We start from the raw sequence: 17879 nt of genomic DNA, 5'->3' as shown, positions 1-17879 counted from the left end.
CCCACATCACAAAGCACAGTTTTGCGTGTTAAGTTAATTTGCTTAAGTATTCATAAGGGAGAAGGGAAAGGGGATTTAATTCAGGCAGGAAGGCAGGCGATACAGCACTAAGAAGTTATTTTATTAAAAAATGAATACAAGGCTGCCAATGCATGACTATCTTCAAAATTACCCCTATGTTATCAAAGATTTTCAGAAATGCTTGTGTCCCTTGACTCTTCAGCATAAACAATCTTATTCATTAAAGCAGTTTCAGACTTTTGTGAGCCTGACATATAAGTGAGGCAGAACTTCCTTCGGCAATGTCATGCCTGGGAAAGCAAAACAAATGTTAGAATTACTATACAAGCTCAATTGTTCTAGTAAAACACATAGATAAAACTCTGGAAATCCTATCATGTCATTGCGGACAATTCTGTCCCCTGAGAAAAGGACAGAACTTGGAATTCTGGGTGAATTCTGGTGGGGATAACCAAGTGCCTGTATAATATAACCTGTGCATATATGGGGGTTTTATTTGTCTTATCAATGAAAATTCAAATGAAAAACAATTTTGTGTGGGGATTTTTATGGTGCACAGAAATCATCACATAAACAAACCAATATAAAACACAGACCCACTATTCCTCATCTTAACAAATCACATAGATTTCATCTTTTAATATACATTTACAGATTATTCCTGTTCTTGACGCGTTTCACTTCCAATCTTCATCAGCTCAATTGCCTAGACAATAATAGGAAATACTCACTAAGGGGACGAACGCTTTCAAGCTTCATCAGAAGAACACAGCAAAGGGATTTCTCCTAAAAATAACTCCTATAATAATAAAAATAATAAAAATTTCTCCTTATAATAACTACATACAACATATTTTTTCCTACAATTAATAACTAGCATTTCTAATGTTTCTCTTATTTTTCTCAGATACAGTATAAATCTATAAGGTGAGAATTAAATGTTCTAAAAAATAATGATTTTATTTAATTGATTATGTATTAGAGTACAGGTATCTTCTTATCACAAAAAGGACAAATGCCCCCAAAAGGATGTCAGTTTTAGCTCTATGAAATTTGTTACATATACTTTTTGTGTTACTGATTGGAAAACCAGTTTGAGCTTAAAGTATGTAAGCCCAATATATTTTCTTTTAGATGAAGTCATGTAAAAATATTTACCATATATAACAAAGTGTAAATGAATATTTATTTTTATCTTAAATTGTCATTTGAAAAAGAATATTAGTTTATACTCAGGTTCCACCACTAGATGGAGCTGTGTAATTATGTAACATGTATAGCAAACTTGCCATCTTGCCAACTTGCCAACTTGCAAACCCTTGCCATCTTAGGCATTATTACCCTGTTTCCCCTATAATATGGCACTGTCTTATATTTTTTGAAATGCCAAAATATGCCCTAGGTCTTATTTTCAGGGGGATGTCTTATTTTTCCATGAAGAAGACTACAGTACACATTTATTGTTGAAAATTACTCATGTGCCATTGCTTGTCCCCTTCTGATCACTCTGTGCCATTCATTGTCCCCTTCTGATCACTCATGTGCCATTGATTGTCCCCTGCTTTATTTTAATTGTTTGAGCAAAAATCGGGGGGTGGCTTATTTGATGGGGATGCCTTATCATCGGGTAAACACGGTAGTTTGTTACATACTCTACACAGTGCTACTTACTGGTGGTCAAAGATAATGCCCAAAAGATCAAGAAAGAGCAATTACTAAATAACCTCTAAGGAAGGTAGGAAAAAGATAAACAGATTGAGCTCATGGTATTTTCATTTTCCCCTTTTAGATATTTTTAATGCACTATGTTAGTTTTTGTTCACAGTTATTTTATTGTTGATGTTTCTGTTGTTTGCTGTTTTGATCATAAACTGTTACTCTAGGCTTATACGTAAGTCAATGTGGTTTTCAATAATCAAATGTAGTCAATGTAGTATATACAATAATCAAAGCCAAATGTTTTGCTTAGGTTGCAATATTCACCAGACCTTTTAATATTGAAATAAAAAAGCACTAAAGTAAATGTGTATATTGTCTTTAAATATTCAATTTATGACTCTAACTTTTGGGAGTGCTATAATGATTATCTTAAATTCTATACTTCTTGTTCCAACACTTTTCTTTGTATAAGCTATCCTTTTGTGCTATAAAATATTTAAAAACCAATTTTAGACTTTGCTTAACTCTTCTCTCTGCAGATATCAGTAATAGGATTTTTTAAATTCAGTTTGAATCATTCTTTTTTGGTCTTTCAATTTTGTCCTGAATCTTTAAACAATTTTTTAATATTTTAAAAAGAGTCAAGTTAGGAATGGTGGCAAGTAAGATGAATTATTTCTAAAACACTAAATGATTTCCAGAATACAATAAAAAATGAATTAAAAGGTTCAGACACTGTGATTAGGTCAAAAGGTTAACTGAAAGTGTAATTGGTGAAGCTTAGTGAGTATTTCCTGATATAGGCTAGGCTTTGGCAACTTCAAAAGAACATCAATGTGTTCCTTGCTCCTTTAAATTGGAGTGCAGCCTTTGTAATCATGAAGTTTCCATTATCAGTAAAGCTATTTTCTGGGCTCTTAGATGTCAGCTTGCCATTGAAATAAGACCTCAATGTTCTTCTCAACGTAGTACAATGAATACAATTTATCAAAATCTTTGGAATATTTCAAATGACACTGGGACTTAACTGGAGCCCCAAACCAACAAAATATATTCATTAACTTCAGACTCCTTTGGAGAGTATGTGTGAACTGAGGCTGGGCTAGGGGGGCAATTCTGGTCACTGGGATAAAACCTTATCACAGTAAACAGGCACACAGTTCTTTTGAAAGAGTCTACCAACATTGGGATTAAAATTTCTTTACAACACTATTTACATGAAAATTGTTACCAGTAAAAAAAATAAACAACAAAATAAGAACCTGTCATTCAGACTGCTCAGTATTCAGCACAGATCACCATCTACAAGATCATCCAAACCTAATTTCTGACTGTCTCCAACTTTCTCATACAGACTAAATGGCAACCCTTCCCAAAGACAGGCCCGTACAACTCTCAAAATGAGATCTCCAGGTAATATCGCATTGCAGAAGCAGCACACACTTAACCAGAAATAAACCCACGATACGCACCCCTCCACATTCCCTAGCAGGGTGCTGCCATCGTGTTCTTTTTTCTCTTCCTGAAGACAATCTTAGTCCATCTTGGTTGGCTGGGCCGAAATGACATAACTTTAGCAAAGAATTCATTACATGCCATGGAAAGCAGGGAAAGCCAGGATTGTCGGATATCCTGGCAACCAAAGTTGCATATGTACAGTTCAGCTTTTTTCACAGATACTCAGAGTGATCAGGAAGGTAGGAGGAATTATTGCTAAAGGAACATTGCCTGTACGTTCATGCAATAATGACCTCTCTCATTGTAGATTTTTTAAAAGTGGAACTTAAAGAGGAAATTAACCCGAAACTACCCAAAAATCCCTCTTACCTTCAGTCCTGTAGAGCAGTCAATCTGTCAGGAGATATCTTCCATCGGGTCCCGCGTTGTCCCGATATCCGTCATCAAGCCGGCACACCAGGTGCCGCCATCTTCTCCTCTTCTTCCAGGTTCTTCTTCCTACATCAGCCGATGCAGGAGCGAGATCAAGTGACATAAATTGGGAAAAAAAACTGGCTGATCTCACTGCGCATGCGCATTTTGATGAAAGGGTTCCTTCTGTGGATGCCCAAGATGCTCGCGCAGGCACAGAAGGAGCAGCCAAGAGCCTTCTGGGATGCGTGACGTAGGTATCCCTGGAATGCTCTGCACTCCTATTCATTCACTCTCGATCGAGAATTATGGGGGCAGTGCTGCACCCTTCTGTTAGAAAAGAAACACACAAACAGAATGTTTGCTTTCAATAAAAGGGTTGTCTACCCATTTATGTAAAGTTTAGGTACGCTTTACATTCCGCTTTAAAAAATTTAGCCCCCCCCCAAAAAAAAAAAAAAAAATTAGGACTTTTCATAAACATAAACCTTTTCTCTATGTCACACTATGTTGAGAATAAAATATTACAATATCAAGTATTTGTCTCATGTCCTTTTATACCTTTGAAATATGTAAAAAAAAATTCACAATTCAATGGAACATGAGAAAAAACTGTAAGAGAATTAAAAAAGCATTTTCAATATAGAAAAGATGAAATATTCTGCTGTATTGTTCTTCAAATGACAATTTGTTCACTGAAAATAAATATTAAAATGAAACTAATCAAAAAGCTAGCTGCATTGAAGTAAACAAAGAATTCATGCATCGTAATCTGCCCTTAACTTTGCATATTCTATATTGGCACTGCAGCAAACAAGTTGGGTGAAAGATACATTTTTTTCTGTGCTACAGAAGCTGATAAAAAGGTTGTCATCTGTTTACCAAAGTGTGAATCATAAAAAGATAATTTAAATAATGTAAACACGTGCTTGTAAAAAAAACATGCATTGAAGTCAACAATGTAGATTTCTTTACTATAGGCAGCCCATGTTAAAGTGACTTAAATCTTATCTTTGGGTGGTGGTTACATAGTTATATAGTCAGTTAGATTGAAAAAAGACATCATATTCAACCACTAGGGAAATAAACACATCAGTAAAAATAGCATATCCCAGACAAAACCATAGATGCACAGTTGCTCCAGAGGAAGAAAAAACATTATAACACAGTTTAATTTGCTCCAACAGGGGGAAAAATCTTTCCTGATAACATGAGGCAGGGAAGGTAGTAATATTTATTTTTTTTGCTACCTAGGGTCCATTAACCTAGTACTCTACAGCATAAAGAGGAATAAATGCTCCATGTTTGGCTGTTGCACGATTAAATTAAAATAAATTAATTAAACAAAACTAAAATATGCACAGGTTTGTGCAATGTACTTCATGTCCTATAAGTGCTGAGCTTCCATTGAAACTTTTTCATCGTAATGTATGCAGATCCAACATAAATGCAGTGAAACCCAACCTTAATAGCAGTCTCATTTGGAAAGCCAAGAACAGCTGTAACCAACCTCTTCCAAATAAATGCAAATGTACTGCTGTACCAAATTGTGAAAATTATTTCTATGACAGTCTACTGCATTCCTTCTATTTAGTTGACATCTAGATACTGCAGCAAGGCTAAATCAATTTTATAATGAACAAAATTGTATTTGTTGTTATTGACAGGGCAGATAGAAGTTATAGTTTTGCACATATATTAAAGACATATTCTAAAATAATAGAAGATAATTTAAATAGCTGTATTATAAATCTTAATTACATAAGCTTCATCATCACTTTTGTAGCTGTGGATTCCATCTACCCTAAATAACAGGAACTCATGCTGGAATTTTTATAAAAAATGACGTCATTAGACCTTACAGGGACTAAACATTAGGTATAGGATCACAGTTGGATCATTGATTCTTGCAGGCTTAAAGATGAACTTTCCGAATTATCACTGCCATAGTTTTAGAAGGGTTGTAGATGTTTGTGGTTAAGAAATAACCTAGCATGATACAAACTTCCCTTCCCCCTAAGCTGGAATGTGCCCCATTGAGCAAAATTGAGATACCATTGCCAAAATATACAAACATTTCTAATTATCTGCTTCTAGCAGGTAAAATCACCCTGGCCAGTGCTTGGAAGTCACCTTCAATACCCATGGCCCTATTATCGGTAAACCTTAATTGGATAATGGTAAATAATAAGCTCATGTGTATTATTCAGGATACCCCACATGCCTTTTGCTCGCTGTTCTTTGGCTCAGTCTCCTTCCTGATGTGGACAACCCCCTCCCAAACTACCTCTTCCTTTTATTACTTATTATTTTATTGACAAGTCAAGCAATACAACAGAGACTGCCTTGATTTTTGGAGATATGTTAATTCAAGAAATACTCTGTAAATCTGATGCATGTTCAAACATTTCTTGTTATTTTCTGTATTTTTTTATTTATTGTGTACAGTTTACATTTTCTATTTTATTGAATGAAAATGTATTGAAATAAGAAATAACCTAGCATAGATTGGAGTGGAGATGCGGCACTGGTACTGCCTTCTATCACACTAGGAGGGCTAATGTTACTGGAGAACGGAGGTAGAGCTGAGAAAATAAAAACATTATTGGTATAGAGAAAACAAATATTACTGCTAGAAATTCTAAAAGTAAAAAAATATTTTAACATATTTTACTTTTCCATAAAAAAAAAAAAAAACCTTAGAAAATCTCCTGCTATGTGGTTATCTACTGTCCATGATATGCAGATAGGGCAAGGTTTCCTAACTATGTGGTTACAAGTTTTCCCTCTTTACAAAGTAGATCTTAGTTTATTACAGTATTCTCTTACCTCCTTTATCTATTACTATAGTACATACTTTGTTTTTACGTACATGAAATGTCTTCATCCTAGACATGTTCTCCTTTCTTCCCAGCCCCCCCAACCCCCGCATTACTTCACCACTGTATCCCCTGATAACAATGCAACTGTCTATACTAAAGTACTAACCACAACAGAATATCTAACACTTATTTTTGTTTTATTTTACTTTGTGGATTTTGTTGCTTGTGCAAATTGTTGAATCACAACATTTTCAACATTACCTTTTAACATTAGCATTATCATTTTTAACATTTAACTACATACATAACTCTTATATAATAAAAAAATATTTTTTTTATTTTTTTTTATTCAAATACATTGTTTTAGTTAGAAAGGGAGAACCCCTTGCTTCAGCAGTAAAGGATAAATGGGAAACCCACATTTGTCATATCCTAGGAGGTTTCAGGCTGCTCTTTCTGCACATACACCCGAGATCATAAATGTAAAGTAAAGCAAAAGTGCTGATTTCATGCATGCACAGTGAGATCAGCACATTATTTTATTTTAAATTTTCAGGAAGAAGCATCACCTGATCTTGCACCTGTGCAGTGTGAGATCAGGTGAGGTAAGAAAACCCTGTAAAAGACTCTAGAAGATGGTCACAGCTGCTGGTTCCCCTGCACCCAAAAGACGAAGAAATCCGGGATGGCGCAGGACAAAATGGAATCAGATTGCAGAGGGATGGAGGGCTCTGTAAAGGTAAGTGTCATTTATTTTTAAATGAAACTTCCTCTTTAAGATTGCCATGTCAACATCTCATATCTTTCACATTTAAATCTCACAAGGAATATCTGAGGATAGGGGACATTTTAGTAAAAATTTAAAAACCTACCTGTATGGTAAAAACAAAGAACGAGAGAAAAGAAGGGATTTGTGGCTAACAGTTTGATTTGTAATCCATTCAAAAAAAGTGTGCATGAAGGTGAACTTTGTTTGAATGAAGTACAATTCAAACTGTTAGCCACAAATCACCTCTTTTCTCTTGTTCTTTATTCTTCTTTATTTTTACCAAATTTCCTAGGGGGAGGCTAAATCTATAACATCATTTATAAGTAGTGAGGAAACTAACTACAATCTACTTTGCTACCTATATAGTTGTTTTTAAAAGTTATTTGGGGTATGGGTTGTGATATATTACTGGGGGTTGTCCATGGTAACGGGATGCTTACAGGGTGGATATTAAGCAGCAGACTCCAAAAGTCGAAAATAATGTGTTGCGGCACACACTCGACAACTTTATAACAAAAACAATAAACAGTAGCCCGGCTGGGCATCTGGCTACCTCATTTAGTGCCTTTTCTTCCTAACACATACACTATATCAGTACTGTTAACTCACAACTTTATAGTACTGTTTGGCCGCTGGCTTTCTTGGAACCCTCTGGCTCTCTCTCAGCCTGGAACACTCTGCCTCTCTCTTCATCCTGGAGCACTCTTGCTCTCTCTTCAGCCTAGAACCCTCTGGCTCTCTCTTCAGCCTGGAGCACTCTGGCTCTCTCTTCAGCATGGAACCTAATGGCTCTCTCTCATCCTGGAATCCACTTTGGCTTTCTCTCAGCCTGGAATCCACTCTGGCTCTCTCTCAGCCTCTTGCTGGTCACTTCCCTCAGCCTCTAGCTGATCAACCTGAGTGGAGGTGCATATATCCCAAATCAGGGTTGGGCCAGGGAACCCACCCTTTCACTCCCTTGGCCGGCTCCAGGGTCCAAAAGAACCTAGCTTTCTTCTCAAAACCTAAACATCAATTAACACTTTTTATTCCCTGGAACCTTTAATAACACTTTTCCCTGACATTTTAAGGACACTCTGTCACAGGGTGTGCTAGCAGATGTACTCATAGTACTAGCAGGTAGCAAGGTGAACTAGTCACAGTATATAGTAGTTAATCAAGTTAAATATCAAATTTAGGTATTTATTTATAAAGCAGGGGATGTGACGGTCACTAAGTATTTACTGTAAATGTATTTTCCTGGTTCATGTGTTTTTTATATTAAGATGATTGATTCACCTGCAATGAATGTTTGGTAAATGTCATATTCCCTGTCAAATAACCTACCTCACAGCTAATCTACAGTAGAAAACTTGAAGAAAAATTCTGTGAGGACATGGCTACTGTCATATGTACATTTTTGTAGTGGATTTGCATCATTGAACTGCCACTACAGCATAGCCAAAAGTTATTCTCTAGGGAAAAGAAGGGAAAAAGTCACTTAATTTCTGATGTCACTGATGCCTGAGCTATATTTACCACTAACTATATGTTACAGGGTTCATGCAGAATAATGACATTTTAAAAGTAGTCTTTATATACACATAAGATGATGGGGATGGCTATCTTTTAAATTATATTTATGTGCATTTCCTAGGAGTAGATAGTAGTAAAGTCTTATAGAAAAGGATGGAGGGTAATGGCCTAACTCCCTCCCTTTACATAGGTCTATATCTAAGCAGGAAAAACAATGTTGCTCCCCAATGATATGTTACAATGAGTCATAGTCATTACTACAAGGAGTCATTCAAAACCAGACAAATACCAACCACAACTCAAAATGTATAAACTTATATAATTATTAAAGTCCTCTATTATAATATACAGGGTGTCCCAAAAGTCACTAAACACTTCCTTTTTTCTATTTCATTCCAGGTATTATTCAGAGAGACTTAAGGCCATCATCATATGACAACTAAGGCTTTGCAGTTTTTGTAAGTGCATGGTTCGCCAATTGACATTGAAGCAGCGTTGCATAATTGCCCCTTGGCAAGAAGTTTTTCAGTGTGAGTTTGAGAAGCTTTATGGGCATCACACTGCTCCAACGCGGCGTAAGACCAGCTACTACCACGACCGATGAAAACACTGAATTCCTGGAGCAGACATTCACCCAAAGCCAGGGAAAGTCTATCCGGAGGGCTGCACTGGAACTCAGCATCAACAAAAGTGAGTGATAAAGCTCTACCAGTACCGACTTGAGGTTGTTCAAAAACTTCAAGCGGAAGATTATGATGGCTTGTTTGGAAATGTTTTAATTACTTCTACTACTCCTACTCGCTTGCCTCCAATCAGCTGTGATCACAGGTTCCCACGCTCCCTGGGCTGTATTTATCAAGGATTAGTAATGCCCAATGACCGTGGGAACTGAACTCAGATGAACTCTCAAAGGAGGCATTCTCGCTCATCCCTAATGTTTACATCCTATTATAAATAAAGTATAATAATGAAAGAAAATCACTAAAAGATTTATTATATAAATTGTTTAATTTGTCCTGGTTCATGTGATCAGTTAAGTGTGGTCATTGCCCTAATATTCTATGCTTAAAGGTGTTCCTCTTTATTTCTTCAGAATAGTATAGTCATTTGGGCTTTCTTATTTTATCAGTGTTTCACACATATAGGAATATAATACCTTTGAAGATAAGAAATGCTTTAGGGTTTTCTTTAATGAAAGTCATAAATTATCAAGTTGAAAATGACAACTGAATGAAAGGAGGCCAAATGCTGATACAGTAATACTGTCAGAAAGATAGCCACACTTATTACTGAGTAAGCAAAACTGGATTTTCAACGTTTCCTCAAAACAGATTTCCTAATATGCATAATTGAAAACCTGACAAAAATGTAATGTTTAACTCCCATGACACAATATTGGCCTAGATTGTTAAACATGTTCCGTACTGATATTGACATATGGTGTTTTAATATTCCAGAACTAAACAGCTAAAACATTCTGACACCTGTTTAGTTTCTTATCCTTGATCCTGAAGGAAATATTCACATAATAAACAAAAAGATAAATTCTTTACTTGTCAACAAAATATGCTCAGGATATTGTATGTAAATTAAAGTTCAGAGCTCTAATATAAATAGATGAAATCACTGATGTGACAGAGTTTATGGCATACCGTAAGGCCCTGGTACAGCACCAGTGCTCCCCAGACACCAGTCCCCTACTCTTCACCTATAGCAATCCCGCCACAAGGCTTATTATGCTGTCCCAGCCAATTACTGCACTTCCTGTGGTCATTATATCGCACACAGAGCTTTGCTCAACTCATTTTGAAAGGAGCAGCAAGCCATACCCTCTCTGAACTATCCCACCTCCGGCACGCTCCACCTGGCTTTTCCCCTGGATATTTGAGGACATGTGAGGGGGAACTATCAAATCATCTATCTACAGCAAATACCATAAACCAAACTTTAAGCTATTGACACTCTGGTACAGGACACCTTTTCATCCTAATCAAATATTCCCTGGCATGTCAGATAGATGATGGAGATCTACACCAAAAGGGGTACGGTGCTATAAATCTTTTGTTCCTGCCCGAAACTGTGACCAATCTGGCCTAAGGTGTAAGGCACTGATCCAGGATCAGTGCTCATTAGTACTTTAATCTAACCAGACACTCTTCGTCTATAGCAAGTCCCCGCTCAACGTCAAGAGGCTAGTTCCAGCACACGGTTGCCTTCTTTTGCCTTTTAGGCATAAATCTGGATTGTAATTAGTGAAACTAGTCTCTCAGAATACAATGATACAATAATCGAAAGTACAGAATGGTTATGCTAGGACCTTCATACCCAGGGTCCAATAGTCAACCAATAGGATTGGTATTGGACACAGGTCACCTACTTAATATATGATAGTCATCACATATATCAGGTGATGTAAATCATTTGATACAAATAAAATAAGGTATCTGAATAATGTAACTTACATATTGGGTAAAACGGGATTATATAAGTTACCTTTTTCGTTTTTTTTTGTCTCTATATAAGTAACCGGTATAGGCAACATCCCATTAAAAGGAAATTTTATTTTCAACTGTATACGCATGTCACTCCACCATTGTATGCTAAAAACCTTGTTCTAGTCATACACTAATGACATATACCTATGGTAGGGACATTAGATTGTGAGCTCCTTTGAGGGACAGTTGGAGACACGACTGTGGACTTTGTAAAGCGCTGCGTAATATGATGGCGCTATATAAATACTGTGTAATAATAATAACAGCAGTAAATCCAATAGATAAACTCCGGGCAGGTAAGCCCAGCCTAACACTACAACAGGCACAGGTGTTGGGTATGCTTTAGGCTGCTAAAAAGAAGGCAGACAACTAATTCCTTTATCTCCTTGCTGCAGCAACACTGCCGAAGAGAATACACAGGGTAAAATACGATGTGCACAACGCAGGATCGTGCCAGATAAGCATCTCCTAATACATACATTTTATCATAAAAAGGTTTAGTTTAGTGAACTGAATTCATCAACCATTCTCCGCCAATGAATTGTTAGGTCTGCCCAACCTAGTCATCGCTTTGTTTATTTGATTAACATTTTACTGTACACCTTACTTTTGCTTAGCAGTTCAATAGTAGATTATTTAGCATACTTAGGAGTATGTTTTAGTCTTTTTTGTGGAATTGTGTACTTTATGCCGAGATATAAACAGCAATGCAAAATAGTGGAGACAGGCATATAACAATAGTTTTGTTGTTACCAATAGGGAATTCACATATATAGATGCAATATAGTGCAATTAGTTTTAAATAGCACCCAGAAACTGTCTTTACAATGCTAATAAGGAATTATGATGTATGAGGAGCCCTAAGCTGGCCTTTTTTTGCATTGTAGCTCTACTTTTTAATGAGCGACCTAATGCTCCACAGCTATAATATGTTCCAAGAACAAATATGCCTTGCAGTGTCATATGTTGTAGGCTTTAAATATGTGTTTTCATACCTGATGTTTGAATTTAGGTTTGAATTGTTACCCATGCAAGGCACAGCATGTAACTGCATTGTCCTTTTTAAATATACCTAAGTATAGTTGTGAATAAAGGATGGGTGAATCTATCTGGGTTTGATTTCAGGGGTTCAGTGAGTCCTGATTGAAATCTTGAAAATTTAAAATGAACACAAAAACCTATTAGATTGTAAGTGGTTGAATCCTGCTATTAAATACTTGTCAATTGTAGGCTAACTACTGTTGGATAAAAGCAAAATAAGTTGGATACTGCCATTTGGGACATGAATCAATGCAAAAATATGTTTGTTTGCCTTTTTTTAAATACACCAATAATAATATAATGTGTTGTATGTGGTCTTACAGAACAACATGAATTTTTTGGACAGTCTTAGCGTCAGCATATGCTAACAACACATGTTTGGCTGGAAAATGTATTTTTCTCTTTTACTAATCACATGGCATACATACACAAGCAGCACCCCAATGTAATAAATTTCAATTCAACTTAAAGGCTTTTTTAGGTAGTTTTAGTACCGACACATGATTTTTCATCAAACAATAACAGGCCAGCAGACTAACAGTTTAACCACTAATAATATGGCTAACGGATGTATGTCTAACTTATAGGAATGAGGGAGAATGCCTCTGGCATTCTTACGAAAATTTCCTCGAAGTTCCGATGGGTCTGCGAAATTTTGCAGTTTCTATTCAGGAACACATACTACAGGGTTGCAATACAATAAGGGAAGCGGAGCTGACAGCTCCCCTGATTGGTCTTGCAGGTCCCAAAAATTCGGTCTCGCCGACCAAATTTACAAAGGCTATTCTCGCCTACATGTTTGGTAAGCGAGAACGACCCAATTCGCCTGCGAGACTGAATTTAATAAATTTGCTCGCTCATCCCTACTATCTTATATTTTTACTATAAAGATAGTGATTAAATTATATATTTTTCATTTTAATTATTTTAACTTATCCCATGCTTAATGTAAGGTTAAGAGCCTATGTTCCTATGTTTTTTTTTTAAGCTCGAATGAAGAAGTTAAGTAAATGCATCTTGAAAGCCCTAAAATGGCTCTATTACTATAAATAATAGTTATAAGAAAAAAGCAAACCTCATAATATCACCCATGAAGCAAATGAAAATGAGAAGCTTTGCAACTTGAAACAAAGAATATATTTTTAATAACCAACTAAAAACAAACCTACAGTCCATTGATATAGGGCTAAGGAGTATGTTACATACAACCGAGAAAACAAAACATACAAAGGTTGGGCGTATGAAGTGTACATTGTGCAATGGTCAGAAGTAGTCATGTGTCTTTAATACAGTTTTAGCCTAACTGCATGTTTTTGGAATGTGGGAGGAAACCGGGGGAAACCCACGCAAACATGGGGAGAACCTTCAAACCCCATGTAGATGTGTCCTGGCCGAGATTTGAGCATGGGACCTAGTGGTGCAAATCCCAAAGTGCTAACCACTGAGCCACCATGTTGCCCATACCTTCATGTACATATACACACATACAAAAAAGCAGAAAAGGGGTTGAGTGCCCAATGACTTATTAATTCGGAGTGAAAATACCATTTTCCTGTCAACTTTGCCTAGTCTTTTTCTACAGCAGCTGCTACTACTCTACTAACAATATGGCTGCTTTGTGTCACTCCTTAATAGTGAGGGTACTGGCTTATCCCAAAGCCCCCTAGTTGGCTATTCTACATCTGCTGGTCTTATTTCAAAAATCCTGTAAATTTAAAGGAACTGTGAATCTGGAACCCACAAGATTTGCCTTGATCTCATAGAAGAAGTGAACCCAAATCTTATCCCAAGTGGTACACCAGACTATCTGCCTTTAGACCATATTTCTGCCAGTAAGTTTTCTGTCTAAGAATGGCAGATAATAAGCCTAAGCATGCATAATTATGGTAAAATTCGCCACTCAAATTATTTTGGAATGTTTATCAAAAATGCAGCAAAACAATTTTCACATTATTGTGTTCCATTTTTAGTAAGGACTATGGATAAAAACCACTAACAATTAGTACTCACTGACTCACCTAGGTCACAGAACAGCTGATTAAGTTCTGTCAATCATGTCCTCAATTAAGCCAAAATAATTGAATTTCTTCACTGTTGCTGAATGCATATTTATTTCCCGAAGCAAAATAGGAACACATGATATTTCTTAGTATATGATATACAATTTATATTAGCAAAAAGTTTTGAATTGTTTTAATAAATGCTGAACTGCAGTATAGCAATTATTTTCAAATATTGCAGGCTTGCAAAAGATGTAAGTATATTTATAATGATAATTAATTTAATGTGGTGCAAACCTATTATAATCAAAATTTGGTGCAAACTGACCCCTTAAAACAGGCATTATTTGCTTGTAGTTAATTCCAAGGCATCCAATGATCAAATGGTTTTTCGTCACCCAAGGACAACCAATAAGGTTATGCAAATCATCTACTGCATCAGTGGCTAAGGGTATGAGAAATAATTCCAAATAATTCCAGTTAATTAGCATAATTCCTTTTTTTAAAATGTAGTAATAAACACATGTAAAATAGCTACAGTCTGGTGAAATGCTGTCCTTTTGAATAGAAAATGACAGGATGGGGGTTATCTATAGGTAATTCACAGCTTAAAAACTGCTTGCCCAACCTGTGCAGAGAATTGCCTGCACCAGATCTAAGTATGCTTGCATGAATGAGCCAATGACAATCCCTAGCATTAGATAGGAGGCTTATTTGTATCACATACCAGCTTTCCAATGTTTTTCATGTCTTGTGTTTAAAAAATTAATATATCACTGTGTCCTGAATCTTCCCCTCAGTCACCCCGTAATATGAACATTAAAGAAATGTAGGTCTTTCCCAGCAATGTGGCATTCTTTCTTTTTGGTTCCAGCAACTTTACAACCACTTGCATATAGCTGTTTTGTTGCCTGTGCACCACTGCACCATGGTTAAGGATGAGCGAAAATTTCCTCAAACTTCAGATGGAAATTTCGTCGAACCGGCGATATCGTGAAACCATCAGAAGATCGAGGAATTTTTTATTTATTTGCAATCCCCGGGGCACTAGAGGTTATTAACCTCTAGTCCCAGGGATATTCTCAATGAATGCGGCTGCCTCGGGCCACATTCATTGAGAAGATGTGTGATCCCTAGCACTAGAGGTTAATTAATTGAGAAGATGTGTGATGCCCGACACTAGAGGTTAATTAACCTCTAGTTAGTCCTGGGGATATTCTCGATGAATGCGGCTGCCTCAGCCACATTCATTGAGATGTGTGATCCCCTGCACTAGAGGTTAATTAACCTCTAGTGCTGCGGTTCGCACACTTAAAAAAAAAAAATTAAATTCAACGTTTACATTAGCGTTCTTGCTTAAAATACGGTAAGCGAGAACGACCGAAGTCACCGCGAGATCGAGTTTTAAAAACTTGCTCGCTCATACCTAACCATGGTCACCTACGAACACTTTTCCCTGTTAAAATCTAGTGCAGGGCTGTATCTAATTGTGTGCTTACCACCCATAGACTTCAATTGGACATTTCTCCTGCAATATGGGTAAATCTTTTTCATTTATGTCGGATGTTCACACAGTATACAGTATGAATGGCCTGGCACTTGACTTTTATCAGCTGGGTTCTAGGCATTGCAGGAGGCTACAGCCGCTAATTAAGGTAAGTATGGCCCTGTATTGGTTTCTAGAGGAAGGAGGTACAGACATCCATATTGGGGATTAAGGAAAGGCTTTGGGGTACTTTTTTGTATTTGTGATCATGTACATTAAGATAAAGGGGAAGATAAGGGGGAAGGATGTGATCCTTGTGGGACATTGTAAAATTTGCTCATATATTTTTTTTAACATCATTCGCTTCCTAATGCAGACTTTACCGTCCTAGAAAATTGTTGATTTGTTTTCTGTAGATATACAATGATCCCGAGCTGAACTATACTGCAAAGTGTCTGCTTTCACAAGTTGGTGTTCCATTGCGATGTGTTCATGCTAGCTTAATCTGTGGCCATGTGTATTTTAACTTATAAAAACATAGACTTCTAAAATTTGGCTGGACAGTGCTTCTAGGGGAAAAGCTGGCTCTTTTTCACAGTCACGTATAGTAAAACCTCACTGTGTCTAATGGAACATCCAGCCGTACGGATGGCAAAACTCTTTCTAGTAGTGTAAATGTGGGAGAGTCTTTAATAAACTTAACAAAATACAGTACATATTAAAGTACATAATAAACTTAACAAAATTGCATACTTATAAAGAAAAACAGGTATTAATATACCATTCATAAAAGTCAGGTCATGGTGGCCAACTCAACTTCAATCACCAAGGCCAACTCAACTTCATTGACAAAGCTTTATCTCCTTAGAATGAGATGGTAATTTTTTTAATTGACTAGGTTTTCGTCTTCATTTTTTTTAATTACAAAAGAAACTGTTATCTAGTTCTGTTGTACTGTACTAACTTAAGGTCCTAGAATTCATTTGTACAGCATATCGAAATGCTTAGTAAAAGTACCATGCTTTTTTTCTAAGCAGTAGTAACAGCATGGCACAACCACACAGTTTCTTCCTAAAGTATTTCTTTTCTGTTAGGATTTAAGTCTTCCAGCGATCAGAGATCTCACTGGGGTTCACAGTTTATCACAATGGCTCTGCAATTTTTTGGATATAGGAATATTATTTTTGGCCCTATTTGCCACAATTGATTTTCTACTTTAGTCTTTCTTTTGTGGTAAACAGCACAACTTGTCTCATAGTAGCAGTGACCCTGAAAAAGTATACAAAGAAAATATGGTAAAAAGGCAAATTAATACTACTAATTGGATTATCTGATTACCAATTCATAGGATGCAGTGGCTAATACTGACTTCTTGCAGGAGTCCCAGATTCAAAGGTAACGGAAAACCAAAAAGGTTTGTATAATCCTATATTGTGTTGTGGATTTGCTCTGGGTGCTTTGTTTTATTCTACAGAACATAATAGTGGGTTAACTGGCTTCTGCCTAATGGGGCTTAAAATGAAAAGGAATGATTCTGTGGATGTAATAGACTGTAATTGCCTTTGGGGGCTGCAAATGATGTGAATAGGTCCTTGTACACTACAGTGTTTTGTAATATAAAAGTGAAACGCAAGAAACAAATTCATTAAAATAAAAAAACAAAAAAAAAAAAACAAAAGACGCCTGCACTAGATAAAGGACAGACTGCTAGGATCCAAACATCATTTTTTCACAATTAATTAAAAAGGTTTATGTATTGTGTTTCTGGTGCTCTGCAGTTATAAATAAACTTGCTGCCTCTGTCTGCAAAATTAACTGCATTTGTGTTTTTGGCCTTGGCTGCCCGCTGTTCCTCTTTGTTGTCTAAAATAATGAAAAGCATAATCAGTATTTGGGGAAATGGGTTTCTTAATTCTGCAAATTTAGGCTCTAAATGCTCTCTCTAATTTTCAGACCTCTGGAAAATATTCAACAGTGCACCATTCCCAGGCATTTATCCCTTTATTAAAGCCAATGCACAACAAGTAGCCCTTGACATGCAGATCTCTATTATCATTACCCTAACTGTTTAATAATCATATCCATATTATTATATTGTTTTTAGATGGCAGCTGAACAAATATTTTTTGGATGATTAGTAGAATCCCCCGATAATTCTTTTATACCTGGTATTCTTTAAAAGGAATGTAAAAGTTTTTTCAG

At 36.3% G+C, this 17879-nt stretch overlaps 1 protein-coding gene across 1 annotated transcript in view; it reads right to left on the bottom strand.

Moving 5' to 3' along the window:
- HTR2C (5-hydroxytryptamine receptor 2C) overlaps positions 1–17879 on the bottom strand; it is a 305993-nt gene that overhangs the window by 35377 nt on the left and 252737 nt on the right. The gene's annotated exons all lie outside the window — the stretch shown is intronic.

Source organism: Pyxicephalus adspersus, chromosome Z, assembly GCF_032062135.1.
Source record: "Pyxicephalus adspersus chromosome Z, UCB_Pads_2.0, whole genome shotgun sequence".
NCBI lineage: Eukaryota > Metazoa > Chordata > Amphibia > Anura > Pyxicephalidae > Pyxicephalus > Pyxicephalus adspersus.
Note: the sequence above shows the minus strand (reverse complement) of the source record. Positions and strands in the feature narration are given on the sequence as shown.